A 13,656-nucleotide genomic window follows, 5' to 3' on the forward strand; every position below is an offset into this window, starting at 1 on the left:
TAGTAGATTACACACTATCTTCTTGAAGATAGTTCCTCAAATCACAGTATCAAAGAACACAAGGTGGACATTCAAACAGGGAGACTGCAAACAGCTGTGTTCAATGTTCCAAAAACATTGATAAAGTCAGCTATTTAACACCCCCAAGCACACTTGCTGTTATATCCGTTAGAGCTCTTTTTCTTTTTTTTTTTCCCTCTCTTTTTTACAACAAAATTTACACATCTTGGATTTTATTACTCCTTAGTGCTTATTACTTTCTTTGGGGGGGGGGGGAAGAATACAGTCAAATATGGCAAAACAAAGCTGTCAGTCAATACCAAGGATAGACATAGCACATGGTGTAGAACAGAGTACAAGGTTATCAACAATGGTTATCAACGTTGTCCCTTGTTTCCTTAAAAAGAATTGTCTATCTTATTAGATATTATAAAGTTGGACAAAACAGTAGAGAACAAGACCAATAAAACTTAGGCATTGTAAACATTACAGGACTTCCAAAGAAGACAATAGTCAAACCAGAATGGGAAATACCACAACTTTTTTATCCATTCCTCAGTTGATGGGCACTTGGGTTGTTTCCAAGATCTGGCGATTACAAATTGTGCTGCTATAAACATAGGTGCACATATATCACTGTGGTATGATGCTTTCAGTTCTTCTGGGAATATGCCTAGAAGTGGAATAGCTGGAATAAATGGAAGTGGGTAATTTATAAGGAATAGAAGTTTACTTCTTACTGTTTTGGAGACAGAAAGTCCAAGATTAAGGCCCCAGCATGAGTAAAGGCAGGATCTCGGCTTCCAAGATTGTACCTTGTTGCTTGTGTCCTCCACAGCAGAGGGGAAAAGTCAGAAAGATGCTCCCTAGTTCTGTTCGACCCTGTTATAGAGTCACTAATCTCTTGATTCATTTACTTCCTGGTTCTTAGATTATGCTGGAATTTAAGTTCCAACAGGAGTTTTGGAGGGGACAGAAAAGCTCAAGCTACAGCACTTGACATTGTCTGTCTGTCTGTCTGTCTGTCTGTCTGGTTTATTTGGTTCATGAGCACTCAGGTTTATGTATGAGTGGATAATGGGAATACAAATTTTCTCAGGGTGTTGATGCTGTCAAACAGCTTGGAAAGTTCATAATGAACATGCTAAACACATTTTTCTTCTAAATTCCACTGATAGCAGAGATGGTTTGGATGGTAATGACCTTCATGTGGATCCGGTTAAGACAGTGAATGTTTGCACATTGGTCCTGCTCCAGTCTCTCTCCAGCAGACACTGTGTCTGTTAGGCTGCTGAGAAGGTTAGTGTGCACTCGGGGCAGTCTCTTGTGTTCTCCATGATGAGACTCAGCAAACTAATTCTGGTCTCAAACGGGTTCTAAGATGTGAGCCAGTGACACTCTGATGGGTTTACTAATAAGCATAGTCAGCTCTAGTGAAACTTACTCTACAAACTTTTTAAGATTATGTTTCTGGAAAGTTCAGAATATCAGGGTGTTGGATGGAATTGTCTTACAAGTAAATAGAAAGAATCAAGGGAACCAGCTTCTTCATGCGGTGGCATTCAAAGTTATGACAGTTCTACATTCAGGAAAGAAATGCAGTGTACATCTTCATTATACCTCATGGTAGGCGAAGTGCCCAGGGCAGGCTCACACTCCTCAGGCAGAGCAGCATCCCCCCTTCCTGCCTGCTCTTCAGCAGCGTCACCCCTAATGTGCTGTGCCACAGTCTCTGACCCCAGGCCCCTCAGCGCCCACTAACCCACATGGGTTCCTCCCCCACCGCAGCCAACCCCCGCTGGGCACTTGTGCCGCTAAATGAAAGAGCTTGACCAGTGGCTTAAGAGAGACGTGTAGTCTTCATTTTAGAAAGAATGACAGTGGGGCTGGGAAATGATAAACAGTCCAAGTAAAATTATTTTCTTTTTTCCTTCCTACAAATTTGACAATGTAATCCCTCACAGTACTTTAGCTTTGTCTAAATGAAAACTGACATGATTTGAGGGAAAAAAGTTCTTCTCGTTAAAGGTATATGAGCAGATATACATTTTAAATGAATATTTAAATTTAACGTTATTTTTGCTTCCATCTATGCATTCTTATGCCATTTTTTGAGAAATTTCCGTACTGATTTCCATGTGGCTGTGCTGGTTCATCTTCCCAGGACAGTGAAGGGTTCTTTTTGTGCTTCTCCCACTGCAGCATTTGCTAGAGTTTTGATTTCCCAGTGTGGCTGTTCTTTCCATGTCTCTAATGGCCAGGGATAGGGAACATTTTTTTCACATATTCGTTGACCATTTGTACTTTTTCCTCTGTGAAGTGTCTCTTCATTGCTCTGGCCCACTTCTTTAGGTTTAATTTTGGTGATTCCTTGTATATTCTAGATATTAGCCCTCTGTCTGAGGAGTACCTGGAAAAATTTTTCCATTTTGTAGGTTTTTTCTTCATTTGACTTATTGATTCTTTTGCTGTACAGCAATTTTTAGTCTGATATAATCTTATTTGTTGATTTTTTTCTGCTATTTCTTGTGCAATTAAGGTTCTGTTTAGAAAATACTTTCCCACACCTATGTCTTCAATGTTTTATCTTCCAGAAGGTTTAATATTTCTGTTTTAATGTTTAGGTCCTTGATCCACTTTGATTTTAATTTAGTGCATTGCGAGAGCTAGGGGGCTAGTTTTGTTCTACAAACACAGTTTTCCCAACACCACTTGGTGAACATCTATCTTTCCTTCAACATATACTTCTGGAACCTTTGTCAAAGATCAAGTAGTTGACTATGTCTGGGGAGTTTTTTGTATTCTCTATTCTTTGACCATGTGTTCATTCTTGAATTTCATAACAAAATAATAAGAGATTAATTCTGCGTAATACATTGTGTATTGTTAACATCAAAGTAGTTTCTCGAAGTACAAGATACCAACAATAAATTCTCTCTTACAATGAAGAAACAAACAGTATTAGCACAAACCTTTCTTTTCAATGATTTATGAGAAATTATTAGTATGAATAAAGCTTATCAGCATATATATTGAAATGTTTTTGAAAAACAGAATAGGTCATTTGAGGAGCCATCTGAACCTCCACTTATGTCTCACTTGTGCCTCATTTGCATATACGATTTTGAGTCTCTCATATAAATGAAAATGCAGTATGTAAGGTTGAGTGTCCGATTTATTTCACTTAATGTTGTATTCTCAAATTCCATTCATTTACCTATGAATTCCTCAAGTTTATTTTTCTTTATGGCAGAATAGTACTCCATTGCATACAGATGTTCATTTGATTGTTGGGTGGAGAAAAGATAAGAAACAGCAGGGAAATTCAAGATGAGGAAATTCCACCGAGGGGAATTACTGTAGTCCCTGGATGGGTTATGGTGCTCCAGGGAACCGTAAAATCATGCAAGGAAAGCACACAGATTTGAGGAAGACACAGGAAGTAGCAGCCCTTGGCGCGGTTCCTGAGGCCGGGGAAGCCCCTGAGGTCCTACCTCAGTGCTGCCCTGGATAGACTTCAGCTCAGGAGACAGCACGTGTGTTACATGTCCCCTCTGTTTCTTTAGCCTAACCTCTGAACCTGACAAAAACTGGTTAAATAATCATGGAAAGAGACTCCGTTTAGGAAAAGAGAAAATTTGTTTCCTGGTCACTTACCTATTGTTGGCTTTAAAATGACCTGGATTTATTTTTAACCAAACATTTGAAGGAAACAGAAAAAGATGTGTTATACACAGGTACCGATAGTCCACAACGAAGGTGCTGCAATCCTTAGGGACTGTGGGCATGTACTAACACAAAAGAAAACACGTGGAGAGACACGAATTATCAGTCATCAAACACTAAGAAACTTTAGAGTGATAAAATATAAATACTGAGCAAGCTATTGAGATTGATAATTTTTTGTCACTTTTGGACACTACTTTGTTTCTTTCACTCACAGGAAAAAAGGTCCTTTCCAAGTGCTACATGGCCATTCTTCTAGACTTAAGCATTTGTAAAATGAGACAAAAACTTTTCTACCTCTGTAAACCTTACTTATTTATAAACCTTGTCATGTGCTGTGTTTTAGGCACAAGAAAGTTGACTAATACAATTTTTTATAATGTATTTTATATATATAATATGTAGGTTATATGGAGAGGGAGAGAGAGCAACGGAGAGGGAGAAAGAGAGGGAGGGAGAGACAGAGACAGAGAGAGAGAGAGAAGAAGAAGAAGAAGAAGAAGAAGAAGAAGAAGAAGAAGAAGAAGAAGAAGAAGAAGAAGAAGAAGAGGCAGAGAGAGGGAGAGGGAAGGAGTCACTGCTGAGACTGTGTCTGACCTTGGAGTTTAGAAACTTTCGAAGTTGTGTTGCCGGTGGAGTTATGAAAGGTTTGGAGACGTGGAGTGTAGAAGCCTCAGACTGCAGTAAACAGAGCCCAGCGGGTGACCATGGTCCCAGATCTGAAAACCCACATGAGGAAAGCAAGGGAAACTGAAAGGCAGAACCAGGAGGTTTGGGCTGGGCAGAAGGACTCTGCCGGCCTTTGGACTAGAGTGTGTGTGCTGCGCTCTTGTGGAAAATGTGCCTACATTTTCCCGTTTTCTGAGACTTTCTGAGAGACTGAGATTAGGACAATGGAATAATTAATCTGGCAGGGGAAATACCAAGATAGTCAACATTCAGGCTGTAGGAGGGATACTTCCCAGGATTTTGATCAGGTTTATAATGAGAATTAGAGGCAAAAAGTAGAGGAGAAAAACTGAAAAAATTTTGTCCCAGAAGGAAACATATGTAAAGCTGAGGCATTAGTTACATTAAAAAGAAACTAAGCAGAGACAGAGGAAAAGGGAATGAGATAAAAAAGAACAGAAAGAGAAAAAAGATGAAACTAGAGCTTTGCAAATGTGAAGAGAACCAAGAGTTGGAAGGATGGGGAGGGAGAGACCATGCAAGGAGGGAAAAAGAGAGGAAGGAAAAACAGAAGCTGTGCTAACTCCACACGACAAATGTACTCACTGCATTATGAATTGGTACTAAGAGAAGAAAGATGCCTTTAGGGCACCTCAGAAATCAAGAGCACCCCACATATTGCAGGTCCAATGTTAAATTTTGTCAGCATTTCATTTTAAAAGAGCCCCTAGGACCCCTGTTTGAGAAAATCCTCATAGGGAGTCGATTCCCAGGATTCATTTCACATGCTCAGCCATCCAGGCGGCCAGAGGCTGCGGCAGCCACGGCCCGCAGCCTCTTCCCGCCCTGGTGACAGAGCTTCGCGTTATCCTTGTGATGCTGGCAGAACGCAGCAGTGAGGTCAGTCAGCTTTCATTCCAATTTCCAGGAAGGTTCAGAAGGCAGGTAAGGAGCCCACCAGAGGGCTTGAAGTTGTGGGAATGAAGCCAAAGATGCCCAGGAGAACCCAGGAAGTTCGGGTTGCCAGGAATGTGAAGTGTTTTACAAGGAAAACTGCAGGCAGTGAATGGAGCCAGCTCAAATGAGAGCTCGTGGCTAAACTGGCAAGGTCATAGGGGTGGAGCTGCCCAAGCCATTTGGTATGATTTTTTTTTTTTTGTATGACGATTGAACTCATGACCTTGTGCTTGCCAGCAAGTGCTTGTGCACTGAGTTAAATCCCTGGGCCAGGGTGACGTTGCTTCAGTCCAGTTCTCTTCTCTCGCCTTATTCCCCCTCTTTGGGATGAAACATTTACCCTTTGTAATTATGTAGTATATATTTTTTAATTTATAGAGGTTCACAGCTAAGGTTTTGCTCTTACTTTCAGAAGAGACTTGGAGTTGGACATTTGGGAAATGCTGCAACTGTTGAGATTTTGGGGGAGCAATTGTTGCATTTTCAGTTATTTGTGAGTCAGGTGTATTATGTTAGGTGGAATTACCAACTTGGCATTGTTTTTATTTAGAGATTATGGTTTAAGAAGATTAGTATGAGTGTGAATCTCATGAATCATGAATTGTGACAATTAATCAAGATATGTCAGCTTGATTGGATGAAGAGACAGCTAGCATATTATTGAAGCCTGCATTTGGGTGTGTCTCGATTGATCACGGAGTATGATGTCAGGTACGTGGTCCTTCACACGTTCTTCTCCAATGCCGTCCCACTTCTTGGCTTCCATAAACTGAGTAGGTTTGCTCTATATCCCTTCCTGCCATGAGAGTCCTGCCTTGAAGCTTTAATCAATGTTCAGTTATTCTTTTCCTCAGTACATCTAGAGATAAGATAAAGTTGTTCATTTTCATGCCTCTCTTAGAACAACTTGTTCTCTGTTTCTATCTTCATTTCTTATAATGTGACATTGATTTTTCTTCCTAATTGTGTATTATCAGGCATCAATCCAGTGTTCCTCTGTGCACATCTGTAATATTTGTAGAAAAGACTTTCGAGACATTTGCAGTTTTTCTTCCAGATTTGATTACCACTCCCATTCCATTCGAACTATTGGGCAAAGCACCAACCACACATCTTTGAAACACAGTGTTTTTCTTTCTTTCTTTCTTTCTTTCTTTCTTTCTTTCTTTCTTTCTTTTTTTTACAGCAAGCAAGAACAAACACAGCAACATTTGCTTTTGCTTTTGAGTTACATGCACATTCACCACAGATGCTGTTCATGACATGTGGATAAAAAATCTTCAGTCAATCAGTATCTTGCTACTTCGAGGAAAGATTGCTCATTCAGGTGAGCAAAGCAATTATCTGACAAGGCCAGGCAAAATCCTTAGAAGCTCACTCAAACGTAAGTAGCCATCAGAGACAAAAGTCATCTCATTTGGGCACTTACATCATTCAGTAGCCAATGAAATTTATTGTCCATGAAAGCAGATGTAAGAGATAGGACAAAAATGGAGTTGATGTTTATACTTAAAATATTACAATAAAAGATACATTGCTACTAAATACTCCTCCTTGCTTGGTGCACACTTATCCATCATTCTTGTCACTTTCTGAAGCAATTCTGGAAGTCCTCTTCTGTGAGTATCCTTGGTTGTGCAGTTGTAGCGGCTCATTATTCTGAATCGATTTAAAACCTCTGTTTTATGGTTACTTTGCCTTTGGGGAAGAGTCAGAAGTTGCATGGTACTAGGTCCAGTGGGTGAGGACCCTTCTGCCTTGTTCTCTTGTTTCCTTTTTGGTCTCTTTGAGCTTTTCATCATAATTCACTGTGTTTTCACACTGGTCATTTCGGCAATGCATGAATTCTATTTGGTTTTTATTTCAGATATGTCCGTCTGATGTATTCTCAAGGATTCTACATTCTCATTGAATTCATCGTTCAAATATCGAGCTGCTTTGGTGAGTTGCCCACTTTTTTAAACCTATAGTATTTACCTGAAATTCTCTGTAAGCAGACAGTGAAATTGCTGTGAACATCTGGTTTATTTTCCCTTTTAACTCATCTGTTTTTCATCCCTTCTTAAAAACTTTCATAGAGTTCTGCACCTGCTACTTGTTTTCGTCTCCACTGCTCTGCCTTGAGAGAGTTGGGACAATTTGGGGGTGTGGGGAACCTCTCAGTTGCTTCAAAGCTCAGGACGCTGAAGGGCACCTGAGGATATGGCCCCCTTGTCTAGCACAGGTGCACCATGGGATGCAGTTATAACTACAACTGAGCACAGGTGAACACACATGTGCTGGTTACGGTTCCTGTGTGTGTGTGTGTGTGTGTGTGTGTGTGTGTGTGTGTGTGTGTGTGTATCTCCTACTCTTTTTTTCCTTGCTTTTTTGGTGGTATTGCAGGTTAAGGACTAGAAAATTCAGAGAGTTTGGGGCTTACTTGGAGTGTTTAGTAGGAGGTTGCCTCCCCATGAATAATTTTCAGCTTTTATGTCCAGTGCTGGTATTTACTACTTCTATTACTTACTTTAAGCGATTTCAACTCTGTTCCTATGATTTGTGGAAAGAATTGCTTCTGGTTATGAAAATACCCACAGATCCACCTTTACACTTCTGTATGACAGTCCTTGAAGGCTTAATTCCTTCTCTCGTCTGTTCCCTGTGCATACTGTGACAATTCAATACTTGTGATTTTCTGCAATAAGGTGCAAGAGTGTGGTGATTAACTAATGGTCAACTTGTAATGCCCAGCTGAACTGAGTCGGTGTGGCTCTGGACATGGATGACCCACCTGAGGATTGTTGCCAACAGCATAAAAAGAGAACTGGAGGGGGAAATGGTGTACTGTTGATTCTCTCAACACTGACCCACAGTAACTTATGCTATTACTATTGCAATATTTTCTGTTGCTAGTGGAGGTATAGTTATTGAATTTAGTAGATATTTACTGTATGTAAATATTTGTTTTGTCTGTGTTTATACTATAATTATAGATCTCTTTTCTATGGTTAAGGGTGATACATCATAGGTTCTTAAGGTATATCAATATCTAGTTTGCCTTTGACTCTGTTATAGTTGCTGATTTTATTGCTATAAAGGGTGTCAATGCTGTTGCTGTTCATTGATTTTCTCCACAGGTCAGTTCCTGGGTTGTCTCAGTGCTATTAACAATGCTGTGGTCCATTCTCTGAGATCTCAGTGCAGTATACTCACTTCTCAAATTAAGATCTTGGAACAGAGGGAAAAGCCTAGACTTAGTCATGTTCAGAGTGTATCACTAAAAAAGACAGACACTAAGTAAAGAGATCTCTGTAGAAATGTCCAATTCCTTTCAATGTAATTGACTTGCAAACTTCAGTAGGGATGCACATGTATAGATTATACATGCACAAACACAAGAAACATGAGAAGATAAAGTAACAAAATGTCTTCACAAACTCACAACTCCCCTTATGCTGATCCATAGAGCACTAAAGGGGAAGAAATAAAAAAAATATGAATTATTCTAAGTGATCAAAAAGGAGATAGCAAAGCAGGTGAATGAAGTTTAGTGAGCTCACAGAAGATGTAACTAAGCAGAACAGATATAACAAACAAAACAATCAATTCATTTCCAGTTAGATGAGTTTGACAAAATGATACAACAATGAATGGCCAGTTTAGAATTGGAGTTTATTAAAAATACTAATCATAAATTAAGAGATTTAAAAATTCTGTTGAAAGTATGGGCCAATAGAAGTGCCCTAGGTGAGGACAGTGTAGAAACTACAAGACAGGCTATACGCCAGTGAACATCTACTCAGAGATACTTCAGAAACAAGAGAATGCTAAAATGGACCCAACAGCTCCTAGATGAACAGAAGACTAATCAAAGGTTAATTGTAATTAGCAAAATATCAGAAGGTAGCACAAAAAGCACAAAGAAGAGAAGGAAACTTTCCAAATATGGAGAATGAAATTAACCTGCAGATAAGTGAGACACAGAGTACATAATACCCACAATTTGAAGAGAATTCTGCAACACATCATAGTTAAAATCCCAGAACTCCAACACAAGTACAGAATCTTAAAAACTATTAGAGGCTGGTAACAAATCATTTATAAAGATAAACCCACTGGAATTACATCAGACTTCTCAATACAAAACATAAAGGCCAGGAGACCCTGGAGTGAAGTATTCTAAGCTCTAAAACAACTTTTAACACAGATATGTATTCTGCAAAAGTATTTTTCAGAGTTGATGGAGAAATAAGTTCCTTTCATGACAAAGGATGTTAAAACATTCATGGCCACTAAATGAGCACTCAAAAAATTTTCCAACATCAGCCTAGAAAGAGATAATGAAGACAACAGTGGCAAAAAGACTAATGGGATGAATGAACTAGGCAGAGTGTGTAGTGAAGCAGAAAAGTGAAATAGGAAAATAATTCAACGATAGGAGTAAATCCCTCCTTTTCAATAGTAACTCTCAGTATGAATAGTGTTGATTCCCCAATCAAAAGACACAGATTAGCTGGATGGAAAAACCTCAGCTGTATGTATATGAGAAACTCATTTCATCCAAAAGGAAATTCATGGAAGAAAAATCAAAGAATAGAAAACAATATTCCATGCAATGAGAAATCCAAAAAGACAGATGTAGCTACCGTATTCTCAGACAGAGTGGACATTAAGCCAAAAGTGATTGGAAGAGACAAAGGCTATAACACATTGGTTAAGCGAAAAACTCAACAAGAAAAGATAGCAATTAAGGTATACGTGTGCTCCGAACTCTCTCACAACTAACTTCATAAATAAAACAATACTGGATATAAAAGATCAATACATTTTTAGAGGGAGTTGTCAGTATCCCACTATTAAAAATAGGCATCACTTAGACGAGGTATCAAAAAGGAAATATCAGTGTTTTACCAAATCATCTAACAAATGAACTGAATAGATGTATCTTCAGGCTGGGATTTAGCTCAGCAGCATAAGTGCCTGCCTGGCAAGTATGAAGTCATGCGTTTGATCCTTGGTACCAAAAAAAAAAAAAAATATCTTCAGAGTGTTCCACCAAACAACAGAATACATATTCTTCTCAGCATCCCATGGAATTTTCTTCAAAATAGACCACGTACTAGCCAACATGGCATGTGTGAGTAAATGCAAAAGAATTGAAATTATTCCATACATTTTATGCAGTGAAACTAGAAATCAATGTCAGTGAAGCTACAGAGGAATTATGTAAAAATGTGGAAATTACATAATATACTCTTGAATGATCAATTGGTTACAGAATAAAACATGTTAGAAATTTGTTTCGACAATCCAATGGTAATGCCAGCACATTACAACATATCGGAACCCGTGTGTTGCAGTAAAAATAGTTTTAAGGTGGAATTGTAGGGCAGGGGATATAATTCAGTGGCACAAGCATCTGCTTTGCAAGCACAAGGTCATGAGTTCGATTCTCAGTGCCAAAACAAGTAAATAAATAAATAAAGGATAGAATTTTATAGATATGAACACCCATATAAGCAAAACAGAGCAATAATTGAATAATTAATGGTGTACTAAAAACCCTAGAAAAACATGAACAGTTCAAATTCAAAACTATATAAGGAAGAAAATTATAAATATCAGAGTAGAAAATTAATGAAATTGAGACAGAAGAATCAATGAAATACCTCATTCTTTGAAAGAATATACAAAATTAGACAAGCCCTTAACTAACCTTACCGAAAAATTAAAAAGACCCAAATAAATGTAAGCAGGAACAAAAAGTTTTCACAACTGACCCTGCTGAAAACTATAAGGTTATAATAACTACTTCAAAACCCTGTGCTCCAATGAATTCAAGAATCTAGAAGAAATGATAGATACCTAGATATATTTGAATTACCAAAACTTAAATGATAATATAAAATGAGAATATGAAAATCCTGAATAATCCGATAACAGCATTAAAGCATTAATAAGAAATATGTCAACTAACAAAATTACAGGAGCTGATTGGTTACTATTGAATTCCATAAGAACTTTAAGGAAAAATCTAATGCCAATACTGCACAAACTATTTAATGGAATTGGAAAAGAAGGAGTTTTTCCAAGGCATTCCCGGGAAGCTAGCACGAACCTGATTCTAAAACCATGCAAGGACCCTTCCTCTGAAAAAAAGAAACACAGACCATTTTAGTGAACAGAGATGCTTACTATCATTATTTTAGAAATACTCCTTGTGACACTAAAGGCCAATTCTTGTATGAGATATAGATCAAATCATACGGCAATTGTCAGATTTCAATCATCGGCTGTTTCCAGGTGCTAATCTACAACAAAATATCACCATAAAGCGTATCCTAGGAAGAAGAATGCCTGCGGATAACCCTCTGAAGCTACGTCAAATGCTGCAAGTTGCACATCAACACAGACCATTTTAGTGAACAGAGATGCTTACTATCATTATTTTAGAAATACTCCTTGTGACACTAAAGGCCAATTCTTGTATGAGATATAGATCAAATCATACGGCAATTGTCAGATTTCAATCATCGGCTGTTTCCAGGTGCTAATCTACAACAAAATATCACCATAAAGCGTATCCTAGGAAGAAGAATGCCTGCGGATAACCCTCCGAAGCTACGTCAAATGCTGCAAGTTGCACATCAATGGCAAGTTTCTGTCTGGATGTTTGGAATCATGACTCTGTCTTATTTCTTTGGAACTCCTTCACCATGAGGATTTCTCTCTCTTTCACTTGACCTCCAAAATGTTTCATAAAATGAAAATAATGGTGTGGAGTCCACGGATGGAAAAATCAAGATTCCTAAAGTGGCCCAGAACAAATAAAGGACCAAGCTCGGAGATGCAAGCTCACCCAGGCATGAATTGAATCACACTGAACATGGAACTGAAGCTGAACTTAAAGGCACTCACTTATGACAATCCAGGTACTTCTTTCTTTTGTAACTCCTGCATATTTCTTCTAATTTTCTATTAAACTAGAAGTTTCTTTGGTGTATTGGCAGGAAGAGAAATAAGCCTGGAATTCAGATGGAGACATGGCAAAAGATTATTTTCTTTTGTAATGAGGTAAATAAACAACAGAGAGTTGTTAAGCAAAGTCTCCCTCAAATCAAAGAGAAATTGTGCAGAGATGGTGGGGCAGACGAGTGACTCACATGTTTTATATTCGTGAGAGTCAGGGAAAGGAGTTCCTTTTGGGAAAAATTCCTGACTGGTAGGTGAGAATGTGTATGGAACATTAACTCATGTTTCAGGAAGTAGCAACTAATGAAGAATGGTCAAACTATAATTTTAAACTTCATACCATCTCTGCATTGTACTTGATCTGAATAACTTCGTGGGTATTTATTTTGCAACTCATTTCTTGGTTTCCAGCATCTTAAAATTATGAGATCTATGAGATATTGATTATGAAATTTATGAAATAGTTCCTGTAAGTCCTTGGTTAATGAAGAGACAAATGCTCAGAAACTGCACAGTTTTCTGAAATGGAAAAGAAAAGGTCTATTTCTTTTATTCAGCTGGTGCAAGTTATTTCAGGAAGAAATCTAGCTCAGTTGAGATATAACTCCATAAGGTCTTTTGGAGTAGTTATCAATTATCTAGAAGGTGAATATGGGTGAAATCCCACATGAACTATGGAAGAATATTTTCAAATTAAGGATGATGTGTGGGAGACAATTTCAGAGAGATCCGAAGACAGTAAACAAGGCCTAGCTTCTATTCCTTTTCTGTTTTTCTCCATCCATGTTTCTTAAAACATTTTAACTCCTTCAAATTCTGACATTGAAATAAATTTTATTTTGAGTTGAAGTACTAGGTTTCGCTTTGTTAAATAGTTATTTAATTTAAAATGTTTGTTATGGTTTCTGAAAAATAAACTTGTGACAAATATTTTGTAAGTCACTGATTAATGAGAGAGAACAAGTAAGATGTTGTAAACTGTTCAAACATATTTCAAAGAGAATTTATTCAAATTATAAAGATAGCCAGGTATGCTAAAACTATTTTATAAGTGCTGTATGTATCAACTTGGCTACATCCAGTGGGAAGGAGGATATATTTTTTCTGACGGACCAGAATGCACTTAGGCTTCAATGGCTGTCTACTGGTATCATTTTTATACAACTGACAGAGATGAAAAATAAGTGAAAAACAGAAAGGGAAAGAGAACTCAGAAAGCTATGCTAGCAAGGACTCCATAATCATCCTGTCCATTTCAGAATGTTTCACAGTTTTTCCTGCCAGACTTAGATTGGTGCAAAAGGCACTAAATTGATAACTTGAATTAGGTTGCTGGGTTGGAGAGAAACC

The 13,656-nt window shown here is 38.0% G+C and overlaps 1 long non-coding RNA gene across 1 annotated transcript in view; it reads left to right on the forward strand.

The window, feature by feature from the left end:
• The window catches only part of LOC134471671 (uncharacterized), an 83,858-nt gene that overhangs the window by 22,910 nt on the left and 47,292 nt on the right, over window positions 1-13,656 (forward strand). The window contains exon 3 of the long non-coding RNA XR_010041247.1: window positions 7,220-7,293. This is a non-coding gene — a long non-coding RNA (uncharacterized LOC134471671). The remainder of the gene's footprint in view (window positions 1-7,219; window positions 7,294-13,656) is intronic.

This window comes from Cavia porcellus, unplaced genomic scaffold (genome assembly GCF_034190915.1).
Source record: "Cavia porcellus strain 051 isolate PalLab524CR breed Dunkin Hartley unplaced genomic scaffold, mCavPor4.1 scaffold_19, whole genome shotgun sequence".
NCBI lineage: Eukaryota > Metazoa > Chordata > Mammalia > Rodentia > Caviidae > Cavia > Cavia porcellus.